An 18,095-nucleotide genomic window follows, 5' to 3' on the forward strand; every position below is an offset into this window, starting at 1 on the left:
AGCCCTCTGATGAGACACAAATGAGTAGGGGGAGGAGTGTTGTTTCCCAGGAGAGGGATTCCTGCCATTAACTGGCAGGTCCCAAAGGCAAGCAGACAAAGAATGCTGTGGGCTCGCTGAAAGGGAGGAGAAGGTGGGGCTGACAAAGAGCCTTGCTGTGCAAAGGGCACGTGCAGGCACAGGGGCATCTCACGGGCCGGTGTGTACTTACATCTACACACACGCAACCCTACCTTGAACACAGACCTGAGTATATGTTGGGGCGAAATATGCGTGGGCCGTGCACACACGTGCACTCACATGCGCACATGCACGGCAACTTCGTGCACGTACTGGCCAGAAAGTGCACACACTTGTGGGCACAGATAGGCATTTGTACTACGTTAATGTGTTGCAGGCACATTTATTTATGTAAATGCCTTAGCTGCGACCTGGCAGGCACTCTTACGAACACAGGTGTATGTTCATATGCACATGGATAAAGTCTCATACATACATGGGCACATGGGCACGTGCAGACACATAGACATACACACCCATTCTAATCTTTAATCCAAAATCCAAAAGCAAGACAGTTCTGAAGGCCTTTGAAATAAGCATATTCTAGGCCTCAAACTCCTTTCATGGCCATACATAAGGATGGATTTAGGGACTGGGACCGAGACATTTGTCCACTGGAAGGAAGAAAAGCGTTGGAAGGCAGTTGCCCTTTCTTCGTTCCGCTTTGAGTCATGGCCGATGTCATTTAGGGGGTTGAAATATAATTGTCGGGGACAGCATCTTTTCAGGACCCTGCCACCAGCCATGTGACCCTGTTAGCACCGATGCCAGGCTTTCCGGGTAGGAACTTTCACAATCGTCTCGATGCCGTGGAAGCAGAGCTCACGCCTCACTTTCCCCAAGTGTCTCCTCTTCCCCAGCTTGCCCGGAGTCGGGGACCGGGCTGCATGAGTAGAGAGGGTTGTGTGCTGTGACTTGGCGATTTTGATTCTCTCATTTTTTGAAACAGAGTTGAGAAGTGTTTTCATCCTTTTCTGAGGTTTGGGTTTTTTTTTTTTCTCTCTCTGCCTCCCTCACCCCTACTTCCCACACTGTTATTAGGGAAAGGAAATTGGAGACCACGTCCATTTTGAGAAGGTCTTCCCGAATAATTGTGCCGTGACACACAAGGGGCGCAAACGAGAAAACAGGAAGCCAGGCTGCAAGGGTTCGCCCCAAGCTGGCACATTCGCAGCAAAGTTTTCAGCCAGAACATCCACAGATGGCAGCCATTTCCCACCACACCACTTCCCTCCACGTCTGGTTAAGAATAAGGGGCAGCCACTGGCCTGATCTCTCTCCTGCGGTGGGGATGGCGACCTTCCCCGTCAGACCCCAAGACCAAGTTCAGTGCATTAGTTGTTTGCTCCACGTGGCGAATTCTGGACTCCAGCAGCTTCTGACCACCCTCCCACTGCTTTGGCCCATGCAGCAAGGGATCCACTGGAAACCAGCCAAGGACATGTGTTTTGGAGGCTTTTGGCAGTTTAGTTTTGGGTCGGAAGTAGCTTCAAGGAGCCTAATGGAGTTAAGTCTCTTCATTGTGCTTTTATCACCTTTCTCACCTCAATCTTTCGATTTCTCCTAATTGGCAATGGAATGTGCTGGAAATATAGGAATATGTGAGTGCTGGGGCTGTCAGAGTCCCTGGCGAGGTGACATAATACTGGAGAATGCTGACACCAACTACAAAAGAGCTTCTTCTGTAGCTCCCGGGGCTGACACTGGGTGGGAAAGAGGCGGTAATGAATGCCTTGGCTGTGTGTGGGTTTCCTCCAAGGAGGGCTTAGTTCGTGTGGCTTCCCCCAGAGCCATTTTGGCGCCTAAGGCAATGACAAATAGCTATTTCCACATTTCAAGGGCTGTCCCCTGAACCAGGAATCAAGGTAATGCTGTATAGCTCTAGAAGGTGGTTATGGGATATGTTATTTTATTTTATTTTTCTACAAAACAAGACACCCCGGAACTTAGTGATTTAAAACAGCAACCACTTATTTAAGCTCATGATTCTGAGGACATGCAGTTTGGGCTGGGCTCAGCAGGGCGGTTCTGCTGATCTGAGCCAGCTGGGCTGATCTGGGCTGGGCCTCACTGCTCCATCTGTGGTCAGTCGGCAGGTTGGCTATGGCCTGCCTGGTCTAGGATGGCCCAAGGTGGGATGACACAGGTCTCCTCATGTGTGTGTTCATCCTCAGCAGTCTACCCTCATCTTATTCTCACAGTAGTGGCAAGGCTCCACGAAGTCTAGGCTCCGTGGTGACATATTGCTTTCGCTGCATTCTGTTGGTTAAAGTAAGTCCTTAAATCAGTCCTGCAAAGTCATGTACAAAGAGCATGGAAACAAGGAGGAGTGAAGGATGCTGGCCATTTGTACAGTCTGCCACACGGGGGACAGATTTTCGACTTGATATTCAGAAGTCCATTCTAATGAGTTGGACAGACAGATGTGTCTGCCATGGTCCTGCTCTGGAGCAAGCAATAAACCTCTCAGGCTATTGGAATGGGGCTACCTGGCCTCCAAAACCCCTTCCAATTCCAAGTACTTATTTACTAGGAACATATCTGCAACAACACAGAGTAGAAAATTTTTATAGTTGAAATCAGAAGAACTGGAATCCCTGACAGCCCCAACGTTGACCATGTGCCCTTATTCACCTTCTCCCCTAGCCCCCTGAATGCTGATCGGATTCCTCTGTTTCCCTTTCACCCATCGCTACACCCTCCAGTCCCATCCACCTGCCTGGGCTCTCTTTGGTTGGGGGTAGGAAGTAGAAGAGAATGGGCAAGGCATGCCCCCCAAGACGGAGGTGAGTGGGCTCCACATTTTTATCTAAAGAGTGACATGGGTCGGAGAGGAAAAAAGAAAGAGCTTGTGCATATTTTTCAAAGACAGGCACACGTGCAGAGAGTGGAAAATGAAAGCAGCCAACGACCCAACCTGAAGTGAGTTTTAAAGGAAGTAGACGTCAATGTGCTCCGGGGCTGGGGCCAGGACAGGGAGTGGGCTTGGCCGGCACGGGGGACATGTGCTGCACGGAAACCACCCTGCGTCCGGGCTCCCTGTCTTCCTAATTCCCCTCAGCCTCCAGCCCCTCCTGACCCTGGGAACAATGCAGCTCTGTGCTGAAGGGTTTCCAGCCTGAGCTGCTGAGACTGTGCCTTTTGTGATGGCCTGGGAGAGGAAGAATGGAGAAGCTGGTCTGGGCGTCTGTGTCTGTGAATCACTCACGTCACATGGCCGGGCCGGCTGCAGCAGCTCCCCCGATCCACACAAGGGCACATGGGGAGCGTGGCCTGAGCCCATGCTTGGAGGCTGGTCAGCCAGCTGCAGGGTGCCCTGCTCTGAACCACAGAGCCAGGGAAAGGCCAGAGAGTGGGGTGGAGGCGGGGAAGGACTGTATAGCGAGGGCTGTTGAGTTCACTCTCATGGTGCCACAAGGCAGGCTTGGATGTCTCCTTTCTAATTCCAGAGTCTGTGTCTGATGTCCCTGAAAGTCACAGAATTTCTGGTTTATCCCTGAAACCTGCAGGACCCTGGTTCATCCCTTGATTCAGGCAGGCCATGACTCTCTCTCAGCTCAGGGGCTTTTCCCAGGGACTGGAATATGTATGGAGTATGGAGAAACCACCCTATTCTGGAGCATACCATGAGCTGGCAGGAGCTGGGGGTGGCTCTGTTTTCCAGAACCTTCTAAATCCTAGCTTCAGAGTTAGAAACTCTTAAGGCTGGCCTGTAGACTTCGCCAAGGGAAGATTGGAGAGTGTTGGACATGAGAGCAGGAGGAAGATTTGGGTAAGGGAGAAGAGACCCCTGAGGGTTGAGGTCTGCCCCCCGTCCCCGTTTTGGCTTGGAGAGTGTTTGCTCTGTGTGGAGGTAGGAGAAAGTACCCCACGGCACTGGGCCCCCTGAATTAAATTGTCTGACCCAGCCCAGCCTTGGTGTTTTCTCCCTGGTGTCCTGCAGAGGGCAGTGTGGTACCGTGGGCAGGACTCTGCTGCATCATCAACTTTTTCTTTCCACTCCACCGCCTTCTTAACTTTTTCGAACCAAAGCTGCTTAAACACAACCTGAGCCCTGCGTGACTGACATGGATTTAGCTGGGTGCTCTGGGCCCCTTTGCTGATAGAAGCCCCCCAGCCTTGGATCTGCTGGGAGAACCTGTCTAACTCTCCCCTCTGCCTGCTTCCTTGTCCCTACTCTGAACCTTGGGGACAAAGACTAAAGGTGGCTGTGCTGACTGGTAGAATTTGGTTGCACATGTAGAGACTTATAGTTTTCAAGAAGCACTTTCATCTACTCATGACAGATCTCTGAGGTGGGTGGGGCACTCCATTTTATGAAAGAGAAACGAGTCCCAAGAGATGTAAAGTGAGAGGGCAGGGTGGCCAGCTGGTGAGAGGCTGAAGTGGGGGACCCTGATCTTCTCACCCCTGGCCCAGGGCTCCTCCACCCTCCGTGGTGCACCTGAGGTTCAACCAGCACTTCCCACCCCACAGTGGACCTTCCCCTCTTGGTGACTGTGTTTCGTCCCAAATAAGAAGTGGGAAGATGCCTCTTTCCTCTCCTAGATTCTTGTACTGCTCCCCACTCAACTTGTAATCTTGGGTTAGTCACCTACTCTCTTTGGGGTCTGCTTTCTCCATCAGGAAAATTAAGGTGTCCGATCAGATGGTCTTTCAGGTGGCTTAGAACCTTGACCTTTTGTGGTTCCATGTTTGGGTTGTGTCCCCAATTACAAGTTAGCAGATAGAATGGAAGACTAAAATCTTGAAGAGTGGCGTGGCAGAGACACTATGTGAATTTGAATTACAAGTGTGGTCAAACTCTTTACAGTTCAACCAGTTGCTTCCAGGCAGTGGATGCAACCTTCGCCTCCCAAGGCTTAGGAGAGTCAGCTAAGGCCACATGGGGCATCCCTTATGCTGATGAGTGGTATAGACAGTGGTGTCATTGAACATGGATGACAGTCAGTAACTCTGTCCAGTGCAGTTCCACTCTCAGGGGCTCACTGTCAGACGCTGGGGGAGGTAGCACGTGCCTACAGGGGTCTCATTCTTTCTGCTCAGCCTCTCCAGCAGCCATTGCTAACCCCAGCAGTTTGGAAATGGCCCAACTCTGTTTCTGTGGCTACCTCAGGATGTCTGCTTTTTGCCAAGAGATGGACACGGAACAAAGAAGGAGGCAAACTCTCCAAGGCATACCCAGGGTCACGCGCATGAGATATACCTGGAGTGTGTGGTATGGGGGGGGGGGGTGGAAAGTCAGGGAGATGGAGATAGAGCCTGAAAGTCAGGATTTTTAAATAATATCACCAGCCACCATTACTTGAAGACTAAGTCAATCAGGTGATACTGTCAATATCTCCATTTTACAGATGAAGAAACTGAGGCCCAGAGAGGCTGAATAACTTGTCCAAGGTCACATAACTCATGAGAGGTAGAGTTAGGATTGCAAAGCACACATTCTTAATCACTCCTAGGTTGTGAGTATCTCCCTGGGGTTGGGTTATTTTCCTGTTTTCTGCATCAGAAATTAGGACATACCATCTTGAAAGTATGAATGAGTTTGTGAGAATCTGAGGAAGAACATCTGCTGTTATCTATCAATCATGTATCTAGCTATCTATTTATCTATTGTGTATCATCCATCTATCAGTCTTTCATCAAGCGAGAAGTATAAAAAAACCTGAAGCTGGTCATGATTTCTGCATCCATATTCTCACTTGTTTTTCCAATAGCCCTGCATGGTAGCAAGGGCTGGTATCCCTGAGGTAGGGGAGCTGAGACCTGATGAAGGTCAGTGACTTGGTCAAGCTCCACAGCTGGTTGGTGACTGGCCTGGGATAAGAACCCAGGCCTCCTGACTCCTGGTCATTGTGTCCTCTTTACCACAAGTAGGCCCCTGGGAAGAAAGCACTGGTTGGCCAAAAGAACTGGGGTTACTAGCTTCCCAGCTATTGGCCTCTGGGCACTTTCAGTTCCTGAGAGTTCTGTGCATGCCTGTGTCCCGAGACTGAGCTCTGCCTTCTGCCAGCAATAGCCCAGGGGGCTCACACACAGGATTTTGGTCCGAATGTAGGTTTGGGTGGAGGGCTTTGTGGGATTTATCCTCCAATTAGGCCTGGTGTGGGGAGGCATGGGCTGTCCCACAAAAACCATACTATGACTCAAGTGGGAGTGCTGAGCTTTGTGCTTCAAATCAAAGTTGCCCACCAAGCCGTTGCAGCAGCCTGGCTATCCTGGGGCAGCTTGAGACGGGGGAGCCTACGGGAGGGAGACTTGGGTGAGGGTTTATGGCATTTGTGTGGGACTTCTCACCACATAGGCATGGAGCTGCTTGGATTTCTGAGAAACCATTCCACCCAGTCAGAGTGGCTTAAGAGAAGTCTCTTCTGGAGGCAAGGGCCTAGACCCAATGATTTGCAGAGTATTTTCTGCTGGCATTTTTCCTTGCTCTGCCTAGTTTACTTTTGTGCTGACATGGTTAAATGCCTATAATGTAAAACTTCAACTAGTTACTGACACAGTAAGGCTGCCTTCTTAGCTTATTCCTGCTATGCCCTTCCTCACGCTTCAGTATTCCTCTTCTTTCTATTTGTCTAATCCCATTGAACAACTGTATGATCTCTGTTAAGTCCCTTGCATTGCAGGTGCTTATTGCTAGAGCACGGGTTGAGCTTTCAACAAATAGAAGTTCAAATCTCAGCAGGCAGGCTCCAGCCAGCTATGGGAACCTGGGCATATCCTCAGTCTTCCTGGACCTTGATTTAGTCTCCTGTGAGAAGGGGGTAATGACATGTAACTCACCTCATTGTTATGGAGATCTAAGTAGGACTTGTAAGTCCTTGGAACATAGAAGATCTCAGAATTTGTTATAATGAGGCAGTTTGGTGAGTGAGGAAGAGAGGACCTACTGAAGGTGGAGAAGACAAGATTTCTGAGCTTGATTTTAGTCACAAAGTGATTGACCCCCTGCAATGTGGTGTGTGAATCTGTGGATTAGCAGATGTGGCTTTAGGCCATTTGTGGTCAGTGCCTGTCCCAGTATGGGAGCTTGTGTACATGGTGATTATGGTAGTAGGTATGGGTATATGGGATAAAGGGGGTTCTGAGAGGGTTTCCTGGAGCTGGGGAACTGGGTGATTCAAGCACCTTAAGTAGCAGGAAGCTGGAGGACTGCTCTGCCATGTGGGATGGTCTGAGAAAGAACTGGAAGGCTGGAGAATAGGGTTGTGTGGCATTTGTCTTTGTGGGAGTAGAGGTGCTATTTTATGGTCCTTTAAAAGAAATCCAAGAAGGTGGAGGATGCCAGGAGATGGAGTGTTTTGAAGCTCCATCAGTAGAAGCTTTAATTTAGGTTGAAATAGCCTTTGGCTAATGGCAGAGAGTTCAGCAAAGTATGAGAAGGGTGGGATAAAAGGGAGGTGGGTGGGATGTTAGAATTCTACTGGTTTTTGCTTATGAGAGCTCACCCACCCTGAAGAACATCTTGAGATGACTTATTTGTTTAATTTTTTTTCATTGCTTTGATGTCTCAGACGGCAGCCCGCAAACCAGCATACCAGACTCAACTTAGCCTCGGACAAACACTTAGCACCAGATGATCTGTGTCTTTGTGTCACACCCCCTCTGAGCCCTGCAGCCCAGGAGGATGAGCAATCGGAAGTACTGGAGAAGTCACATTGGATGGGAGCCCCATGGGGATTATCAGCAAGAGTCCCAATCGGTACAGCGAGGTCAGGTTAGGCTTTTGGCAAAGATCAGCATCGGTTTTCTTACCCTCAGCAACATCTGGTGGCCGTGACCTTCTCATAGCCTCCCGGAGAAAAGCTGTTATGGGAAGGAGAGCAAATGGTTGGTGTCTCGCATTAACATCTCATGTCCCTGCATGATCTCCATGATTTCTAAGCAACTCAGTCTAAGTCAGATGGGCCTGGGATGCGCTTTTCCAGGGAGAAGCAGATTGGGTGTTATTTATTTAGATTTAACTTGTCTCAAAGGGATTAATTTCTTAGCACCTCTCAGAAATCCTGTAAACATCAGAATCTATTCTCCGGTGAAGGGAGATACCCTTCTCTTGTGGCCGGAACTGGAAAGGGACTTCAGGTATCGTCATCTCACTGTTCTTTTCTTTCTTATCTGGGGCAACAAGAAGAAGTTTGGCCCCCTTTGGGCTCTTGTTTGGAAATTCACTCAACTATACTGGAACTGAGTTGTGTTACTTCAAGTCCTACCAGGTGGTGATAGTGTAAAGGGCATGAGATTGGAATTAGAGGACCCAGATTCAAGTTCTGGCTAATCACAGTGGTCTGAGTTCTAGTTTATTCATCTGTAGGGTGGGGAAAATAATGAAATCTACCTCAAATCTTTGTTGTGAGAATTAAAAGAGGTTATGTATGTAAAATGTAAAAAAAAAAAAAAAAAAGGAAGGAAATTGCAAGCACAGGAGAAACAAATTGTCATCATTTCTTTCACTTGGGCCCCAACAAATCTTTAGTGTTTTGGGGTTGGGAGTCTAGTTGTATTGTTAACATAGTTGCTAATCAGTGGAAGGGCTGGAGTCTCATACTGGGTGAGGACCCAGCATAGTTCCATCCCTCTGAGAATCTCTCACATTTCTCTTGGGTGGCCTTCTTCTGCAGACTAAGCAAATACAACTCTGTTCATGTGTACACCATCTGCAAGTTTAATATACACATCACTCGAATGGGGAGCATCAACTTAGAAATGGATGTTACAGGACTAACCAGGGCTTCCATGTTGGGTGACACAGAAAGAGTTCTTGGTTGCAGGTGCTAACTGGTAAAGGCACAGGATATTGTCTGAAGCAACATCACCCTCCTATACCTCCTTTTCTTTTCTTGGGTTTTTTTTTTCCCATGTCACTTCCTACTCTTGCTCATTTACCCAAGTGGACTCTTATCTTGTTTCCTTCCTAGTCTATTTTTTCCATTAACCAACAATGACTAAGTTTGACTTATCTCACAAAGACAACAAAAATGAAAAGGAATTCTCATGATACTCCTATCAAAGCAAATGAAAGTAGTTGTCAGTAAACTTGCATATAGTGAAGAAGTAAGGAAAAGAATGACAGTACTTATAACAGTGAGAGTTGGAGGAATAGGCACTCATGACTTTTTAGAATATAATTTGGTGGGACCCCACTGGAGGGCAATTTGGCATATGAATCAAAAATTAATAAAACATTATATATTATTTTCATATCTAGAAATACATCTTAAGGAAATGAGAAGGCAAATCTACATAGTTGTATATGCAAGATGGGGAGCTTATTACAGTGTTGTTTATAGTATTGAAGATTGGAACAAGTAAATATTAAATAATATAGGGATTTATTGAATAGATTATGAAATATCCATATGATAATATGCTACATAGCTATTTAACATGGTGATCTCAACTAGATGTTATTGATAAAATTGAGAGGGAAAAGAGTTAAAAAATATGTATGTTTCTATTTTTAGAAAACAAAGCATTAATAAATGCATAGAAAAAATCAGGAACTTATGCACATCTTACTGGAGGGAAAGTAAATTGAGGGGGTTTGTAAAAAACATTTCTATTTAATTTAATTTTTAGTTTTTTCCTACAAAATAGATATTACTTCTTTAATAAAGAAATCATATTTTAAATAGAGTCAAGATCACTAACACAGAATAAGTGCCCAGCTGACCTTTCCATAAGAACCTCAGTCATTATCTTTCTCTTTAGTCTAGATTTGCTTCCTAGGATACTAGAGATATAAAACACAAATAATTAGTTGCTAAGCAAAGGTATTGATTAATCTTGTGCTGAATTACTAATCTGCCAATGACATTATTTTCTACTACTTTTTGCTGTGCATTTCTACTCCATTTGGGCTGGAGGAAAGCTGAAGTGGTATTCTTAGTCCTGTTTTAATTGTTGCGTCACTGTTTTCCCCAGCTGCAGCTTTGGAGGGGAAACTAACATGGGAACCCCATCCAGGAAGCAGCTGTATGCATCTCCATCAGTCTGGCTGGAAGGAACCACTCTTGGAAAGTGATGGAAGGGCAGAAGCTTATTCCTGTACTCTGCCGCCCACCCAGCCCTGCCACCCTGGCTCCACTGCCCTTGCTTCCTTTTGAGCCCTGTTCCTGGGACACTTTTGGAATTCAGTTTGGGGCGTCTGTAGCTTAGCTGTCTCTCCCAAAGGGAGTTTAACTTGTCTGTGAGAAGTGAGTCAGCACACCGAGCCTGGAGCTGTGAGTGAAGGCTCCAGGCCTAGGATGGGGCATTTTGACTTCTGTCTTGGTGAGGCATATTCTCCAGCGCAGGCAGAGTTATCTTGTGGAAACAGGAAGATACACCAGCGTGGTGTTTCCGGGCTGGTGTGAGAATGGAACCTGTTCTCTGGCTAGAAATCTAAGGGAAATTACACTAGAAAAAATTACATGGATACACTTTCTCAGAAGGTAGTACCTTCCGCCATACTGGCTCTAGGAAGGAAAAAGATCCACCATTGATTCCACAGCAGGACTGTAGGTCTCGCTTTCTCCTTCCTTCTTTCTCTCCTCCTTCCCTTCAGTCTGCTCACAAACCTGCTCCCCACCTGACTGTTTCCTTGATTGTCTGCCTCACCATTGTAGGCCCCGCATCTAAAACAATTCTTGCCCCTGATGGAGGAGCAGGTAAACTTGGCTTTGGGAAAGAGGGACATGGAAGGCAACATGGAGAATAGAAAAAAAACCCTGCCTTTGGATCAGACAGGCCTAGTTTTGCTTTTTACTTACAGTGTAACTTGGGACAAGTAGTTTGGGAATGGCTGGTGCTTTCATGGTTGCAAGTGACAGAATCCCAACTTAAACTGCCTAAACACTAAAGGGAATATACTGGATCACGTTTCTGCACACGATGACATGGAACATCAGGCATGTCTGATTCGAGGGGACCAACACTCTTGTTACCCTGTTTTTAAAAATTTTTAAATTATTTTTATTTTTGGTGGTTTAGTCTAAAAGGCATCCTCAGTGGTCTGATATCTTGTCCACTTATGGGACTCCCATATTTTGGTCTTCTTTTGAGTATCCCCCCCTACACTCTGCTATCTTCTGTCACCTCCCTTCCATCTTGAGACCATCAGGAGGTCTCAGAGGACCTTGATCCCCACGATTCTGATCCTACAGCAACGGGACACAGAAAGACGGCATTCTTTGAGACCTGTCTAAACTCTTCCTACCATCTTGCTTTTTTCTTCCATTTTTGCCCTCAAAACATGCTATTCCAACTGGACCAGCTCCCAGTGATCTGACAGAGAGCTGGATTTGATTTCTAAAGCAGTCATTGGAAATAGAGATAGGGTGGAGCATTAGGGAAGAGAAACACAGCTGATTTGGGAGAAGCAGCCCATTTTTCTGGGCAGTTTGCTAGGTGAGGTGGTATCTGAGGCTAGATTCTGGACACGACTGTCTCCCATCCAGATCCCTGCAGCAGGAACAAAGTGACCTGGGCATTGTCTCTCCAAACCCCCCACACAAGTAATTTCCGCCAGGTTTTGTAATGTGAGAGCTACTCTGGAGGCCGAGGCCTTCATGCTTAGCTGCAAGTTGTTGAGACGCTGTTTCCAATCTTTTTTAGCAAGTGGATTGGCTTCCAGGTTGACAGCCTTGGAAACCAGACTCCTCTGTTTGTCCCACAAACAGGTATTGCCTGCAAGCTGCAAGCGGAGGCAGAACACGATGTCCAAAGCCAGCTCCTGATTTTCCATGATTTGTGGTGGGTGTGGGAGGATGAGGGAACATTTGGAGAAACCAGAGACATGATGTGTATGACCCAAAATTAATAATGATTATGAAAAATCAGCCACTTGAATTAACTTCCCCTTTAATAAGATATTTCTAAAGTTAAGTAGCTGAAAAGTGACATTTAAACAATTGCAGTTCTAGCTCATCCATCATTCTGAGGCTGCCGTCCAAGGACGTAGTTGATGATAAGCAAAGAACATGTTTATGCCTCTATTCAGGCCATAAGTAATAGAAACAGGAAAGCCTGTGCTGTAACCCCACCTTCTCAGTCATATATCTAAGCATCTGGTAAAACTGGTACTAGAATTTCAACTGGCTTGTCTTGTTTAATCCTTATAGCAAGAAAAAAAGATAATGACAACAAAAGTAGCTATGGTTTATGAAGTGCCTACTATGTGCCAGATGCTTTATATGTATAGCTTTTAATTACCAACAGTCTTGGGAATTAATGTCCTTATAGTCTTGTGAAGGAAGTGATATTATCCTCATGTTGTAGATAAAGAGTCTGAACACCGTGTCTGGGAGACGTGGTCACTCGCACAAATTTGCCTGACACAGAAATGTTGGGATCCAGGGCACAGGTTCTCTCTCCAAGTCAAGTGTTCTCTCCTCCGTTGTGTTCTGGGCAGACTCTCATTCTCCCATCCTCCTCCAGATCTAGGATAGGTCGAGACCAGGTAATCCATCTCTTGGCTTTTTCGCCACACAGTTCTTGGCTGGAACCCACTGTTCTGGTCTACTACGTGGCTGGGGGAGGGAATGAATTAATTTGCCTCCTGAACCCAGGATATGTGAGGGGGCTTGGGATGAGGGATGACAAGGGAGGAACCAAGGGGAGAGATGGGAGATGAGAAATGACTGCTGTTGGTTTAGAGAACTGTTTACAGCCATTTCTCCTGAAAGATGAGGGCCATATTCACTTTGTCATTCCTGTGTTCTTGGAAGGACAAAGACCTGGTCTAGGGCAACTGCTTTAAAAACAAAACTCACAGGTATTAAATGTTTCTGATTTCTTGTACAAAGACGGATCCACAGGCCTAGACAGATCTACCCACACAGATAGCGTGTAAGTGAAACACATTTGACAACTGCTCTGTTGCCCTTTTACTTCAAAACCAGTTGTCCTTGTGGTGGGGAGGAGTTAAGGAGCCTCGGAAGGCATAGACGTGTGAGGACATTCATCAGAAAGATGTCCAGAGCCAGGAGTTCAGAGACAGAGATGGGCAATGGTTCCAAACCTAGAATTTGGGCCCAGCTTCACTGCAAAGACATAAAGTTCTCAATGCTTGCTGATGGGTCACTTCTCCTGGGTCACCACAGCCCCCGTCCAACTCCCATTTAGTTCCCTCATCTGCCCATGCTGCCGCTTTTCTCATACCTCTTCTGCATTCTGCTCTGTGTCTAGTACTATTTCCCAGCCCCAGACTTCCCATTGTACTAGCCTGAGATGGCCATGGATATCGTAAGTAGTGGTGATTGAGAGAGTAGATTCAGGGACAGTCAAAATAAAACTAATGCTCCCCAGAGGATGAACTCTACCAGGCACCATGCAAGGTATATTACCTATATTGACTAATGCTCTACAAGGAATGTGTGTTTTACCAAGATTCAGAGGGGTTAAGTGACTTGTTTGGGATTACACTGCTGGTAACAGAGTCAGAATCCAAATTCAGGCCTGTCAGACTCTAGAATTCATGGCAAAAAGGACGAAGTAAAAGCAGTCTTTCTGGTTGTAAGTACCAACATCACTCTCAGCCATTCCTATTCTTGGGGTGCTCTGCAGGGTTCCCAGGGGGAAGGCTAAAGCATGGAGAGGTTGAGTGAAATATCTACAGTCCCAAACAGGTCAAGCGATGAACCTGAAACAGTATGTGGGTGGTCCATTAATTTATTATGTCTTTGCAAAAACTGCCAAGAGATCCAATTGATTGCATGAAAAATACTGACTCAGGGAAACACATCAGTCAGACTGATAAAGATGTCAAACATCAGGATGAATGTTTGTGTAGTGAGCCAAGTGGTAAAAGATGTGGGTGGGGGGTGTCTCAGAATGCTGCCCGGGTGACATTCATTTCACAGAATCGCAGAATCCAGAGTTGGAAGGTGATATTGTCTAGTCCTCTACCTTATCCCTGACAAGCAGTTACCCCGCCTGGATACACACAGGGACAGAAAACTCACGTTTCCAGGGGCTGCAAATTCTGCTTCTGGATATATCTGATTTCCTGAATGTTGGAGCAATAGGAGTAGAATGTCCATATTCTCAGCCTGAGATCCTGTGAGTGCTAATGAGGTCACCGTAAGAGTCAGACACAGTGAGGATGCCAAAGGGTCCAGCCAATTTGGAAAATTGTTTGGTCATTTCTTGTAAAGTTAAATATATGCTTATTATACAGTACAGCAATCCCTTCCTGGATATTCGCCCAGTGACGACAAATGTCCACATGAAAGCTGTGTGCAAATGCTTCATTCATAATTATCAAAAACTAGAAAGATCCAAACATCACCAACAGTCCATCAACTGGTGGATGGATAAGCAAACTGTAGTGTACTTACACCTGGAACACTACTAGCATAGCAAGAATAAAGAACATATGATTGGTAAGTGCAACATTATGGATAAACCTCCAATGTCTTATCTAAAGCTACGTATGTTAAGATTTTATTTATTCAGTGCATGACATTCTGAAAGAGGCAGCAACTAGAGCACAAACACACACAGTGACAAAATAGGTTGCGGGGTGCTGGGATAAAGACAAAGGGAGGTGTTGACTACAAGGGAGTATGACGAAATGTTTTGGGATGATGGAAATCTTGTGTATCATGACTGTGGTAGTGATTTCACAACTATACAACAATACATGCTTAAATTTATTAAATTGTGTACACAAAAAGTACATTTTACTGTAAGCAAACTGTACATCAATAGATCTGACTTCAGAAAGAGACGGAGACAAAAATTTAATAGTTGGATGGCCACTGTGTGTGTAGCTGCGAAATGTTTGTCCTCATGGTAATGCGGTATCTGCAGTGGCCACTTCCCGTGGGCATCTGAAGCCGTTCGGCCACTTCCAGCAGCTGGCCGCGACTCTCTCTGCACCAGTAATTCTGATGTTCCTGCAGCTCTGTCCCAGGCCCAGTCTCTGAAGCTGTGTTTGGTCTGTTGCCTGTGTGAAGGCCTTGTTACCTCAGACCACTGATGTGCTTGCTCCCCGCTGCTCCGAGCTACTTGACAGTAATATTTTTCTGCCAAGACAGAAATAAATGGTTTCCTCTTCTTGGTGAGCTACTATTTTTGTGGTTCTCTCCAAAGACTTGCTTGGGTCCTTAGATATCATGGCTCTTTTAATGTTTACACAGGCTCTTTCCTCTCTGTGCACATGTCACTAGGGTACCTGGCACTGGAGTACATTAGGTCAGGGCCACCACCTTGCTTTATTCCTGGAACCTCCACTCTCACCCCCCGAGACTCCCAGATCTCAGGGCTGTGTCCAGCACTCCAATGTCTGGCTGCCTCCATTGCAGATTCTCCTTTGCTTCTCCTCCCTTTGAAATTTAGCTTCTTTTACCACAGTCTACCTGCACATCCTAAATTCCACATGCCTGTTTCTATGTCTGAAGCCCAGGTTCGGTCATGATCCAAGTTCTTTCCCCAGGACATTCTAACACACCATGCAAATCAGTGCTGTGAGGAAGGACGCTGGGGGAGTTCCTAATTTCAGATGTTGGAAATACTTCATTGGTAGTATTTGTAGTATCTCTCCTACACAATGAGGATGTTTTTGCCTTCCAGCAGCTTCTGTTGTACCCATGCCTCTCCTCTGCCACTGAACTGAGTAAATCTAATGCCTTTTCTGTGTGACAGAACCTCAGCTATTTGAGGCAGATAATAATGTCTTTCTGGAAACTTATCCAGACTGTCTTTGCAAGAAGGCCGTGTCTGCTGGGGAGACTTCACCTGGAGGCCTGAACTGAGATGTGGGCCCTGCGTGTAAAAAGGACATAGAAAAAATAGAGGGTGAGGTGACTCAGAAGGGAACAAGCAGAGACTCCCACACTACATTGCAGCCCCAGAACAGGGACGACCCTGGACCCACCTTGTGCTGTGGACCTGCTTTTTCTTTCTACGCAGAAACATCTAGAGAAACAACCTGTTCTTGCCACTTCATTTGAACAAAATAACCTCTTCCCCTCAGGGAATCTGGAGAGAAAAGATATAGCCCCTCAAAGTTCTCCATAGAGTTATTGCTATGTTTTTGAATAAATTATTTCTATTTTTTCATCTCCAAAGTGGATTTGGCACGCCCCCAGGAGTATCAGCTTGGGTTCTGTGTAGATGCCCAGAGAGAGGAAAAGTCCTGGTTTTGATGGAAGAAACACCCCAGACGCGTGGGGAAAAGACCCAAAAACTAAAACAGGGAAGCATAATGTACCCATCCCTCCTCAAAGCACATGGGAGTTGGCACTGTGTGAAATTCTGGTGCTCAGTCAAGGTTGAAACGTAACCCAAACACTGGCGAGTCTGTGGGCCAACTCCCTGCATTTCTGGAATTGTCCCACTGAGAACTGAAAATACATTTTATGAACCAGAATTCCTTTTAATCTCTACTGCACAGGCTGCCTCTTCTGTCATGTACTGGGCAAGACCCACTGCATTCTGAGCACAGATGGAGACCCCTTCCCTCCCTCTCCAGAACTCTTTTTTTTTGGGGGGAGGGCCCTGTATTTATTTGAAAGAAACATTTTGAATCACTATGGGTGGAGAGTGACACCCAAGGGTATGCTCAAGTAACAAATATGCCTTTGGAACTGCTATGTGTTGGGCAGGAGGTGAATTTGTGTTGTTCCTGAAAGGGAATAAGTACAGAAAAAAAAAGAATGAAGTGAGGGGCAGCTGCCAGGAGGTGGAAGAGACTTTGAGGATGATCCTGACTCCTGAAAGGCTTAATATAAGTTATTAAAACCACCAAATGGCTTGTGGGAATAAATTTATCAGTGACTGTGCTGGACAAGGGGCTGATTATCGTGCCTAAACTAGAATGGTTGAAGCCAGAGACTGGCAAGGATGCAGGAACTGAAGGTCTGTGCCTGATCTTGTGCTCCTTCCTTCCTTCCTTCCTTCCTTCCTTCCTTCCTTCCTTCCTTCCTTCCTTCCTTCCTTTCTTTCTTTCTTTCTTTCTTTCTTTCTTTCTTTCTTTCTTTCTTCTTTCTTTCTCCCATTGGACTTGGACTCCTTTCTCTGGGGCTGCATCTTTGCATTTCCAGTGCCTGGCGCACTGCCTGAGACATAGGGCCCTCCATCAATGCTGTTCAATGACAGGAAGGATGGAAAGCCAGCAGCAAAATCTAATTTTTCACATCATAAAGGGTAAAGATAATTGAGAATGTCCTGGAAACTTCCATGTGCCAATATTGATTTCTTATAGAGTCTTCTTATTTGTTCAAAGCAAAGTGGAATAAGTTAAACTTTTCTTTAAACAACGTTTCCCTTATCTTGAGCTGTCTCTTCTCTGAGTCCAACGCAGATGCACCTGTTCCTCGGAGCCTTCTCTCTGCATCTAACTGGGCGTCGTGGTACATGATCCAGAATCACAGAAAACTAGAATTGAGAAATAGTGTCAGAAGTCACTCACAGATATGCCTGGACCTTTCTTGTGTCACTTAACATTTTCCAGCTTAGTATTTTCGTTTCTTAAAGTATCTTTTACTTTCAAATGAGGTCTCTCTGGGCCTGTCAACATGGATGTGTGTTCCACACTTGAATAAATCTGAGTAAAAAGCATGAAGTATGATTGGCATAATGTCTGTCTGGAAAACGCTTTGCAAATGTTTTACAAGAAATAGGTATTATTATTTCAAACCACAATGGTTTCCTGGTAAGTGAAAGACTCCTTTGTTCAGTGGAGCACCTTGAGTTAGGGTATGCGAAGGGGATTTGGAGCTCCGCTTTGGAGCAGGATTTGAAGAAGCCAAACTGGCTTTCTAGTGGTAGGGCTGAAGTACAGTCTGGGAGGGAGGGGAAGAAGTGAGATGGGAGGAGGTAATGAAAAGTGGACTTGTGAGATGGTGAGAGGTGGGGGTGAGGGGTGGTACGGACAGAGAAAGCATGTCATGGCGATGTCTGAGAGTCAAAGTGGTGGATGTTCATGTTCTAACGAAGTAATCCTGCCCCCACCTCCTGCAAACCTTGAGCTGAATTTTTGAGCAAAGTGGCCATTTTCCCCAGGAATACACAGAAACCTTGGGGAGGGCACTGGATCTTCCATGGGATAC

The sequence above is a fragment of the Phyllostomus discolor genome, chromosome 4, assembly GCF_004126475.2.
Source record: "Phyllostomus discolor isolate MPI-MPIP mPhyDis1 chromosome 4, mPhyDis1.pri.v3, whole genome shotgun sequence".
Classification (NCBI taxonomy): Eukaryota; Metazoa; Chordata; class Mammalia; order Chiroptera; family Phyllostomidae; genus Phyllostomus; species Phyllostomus discolor.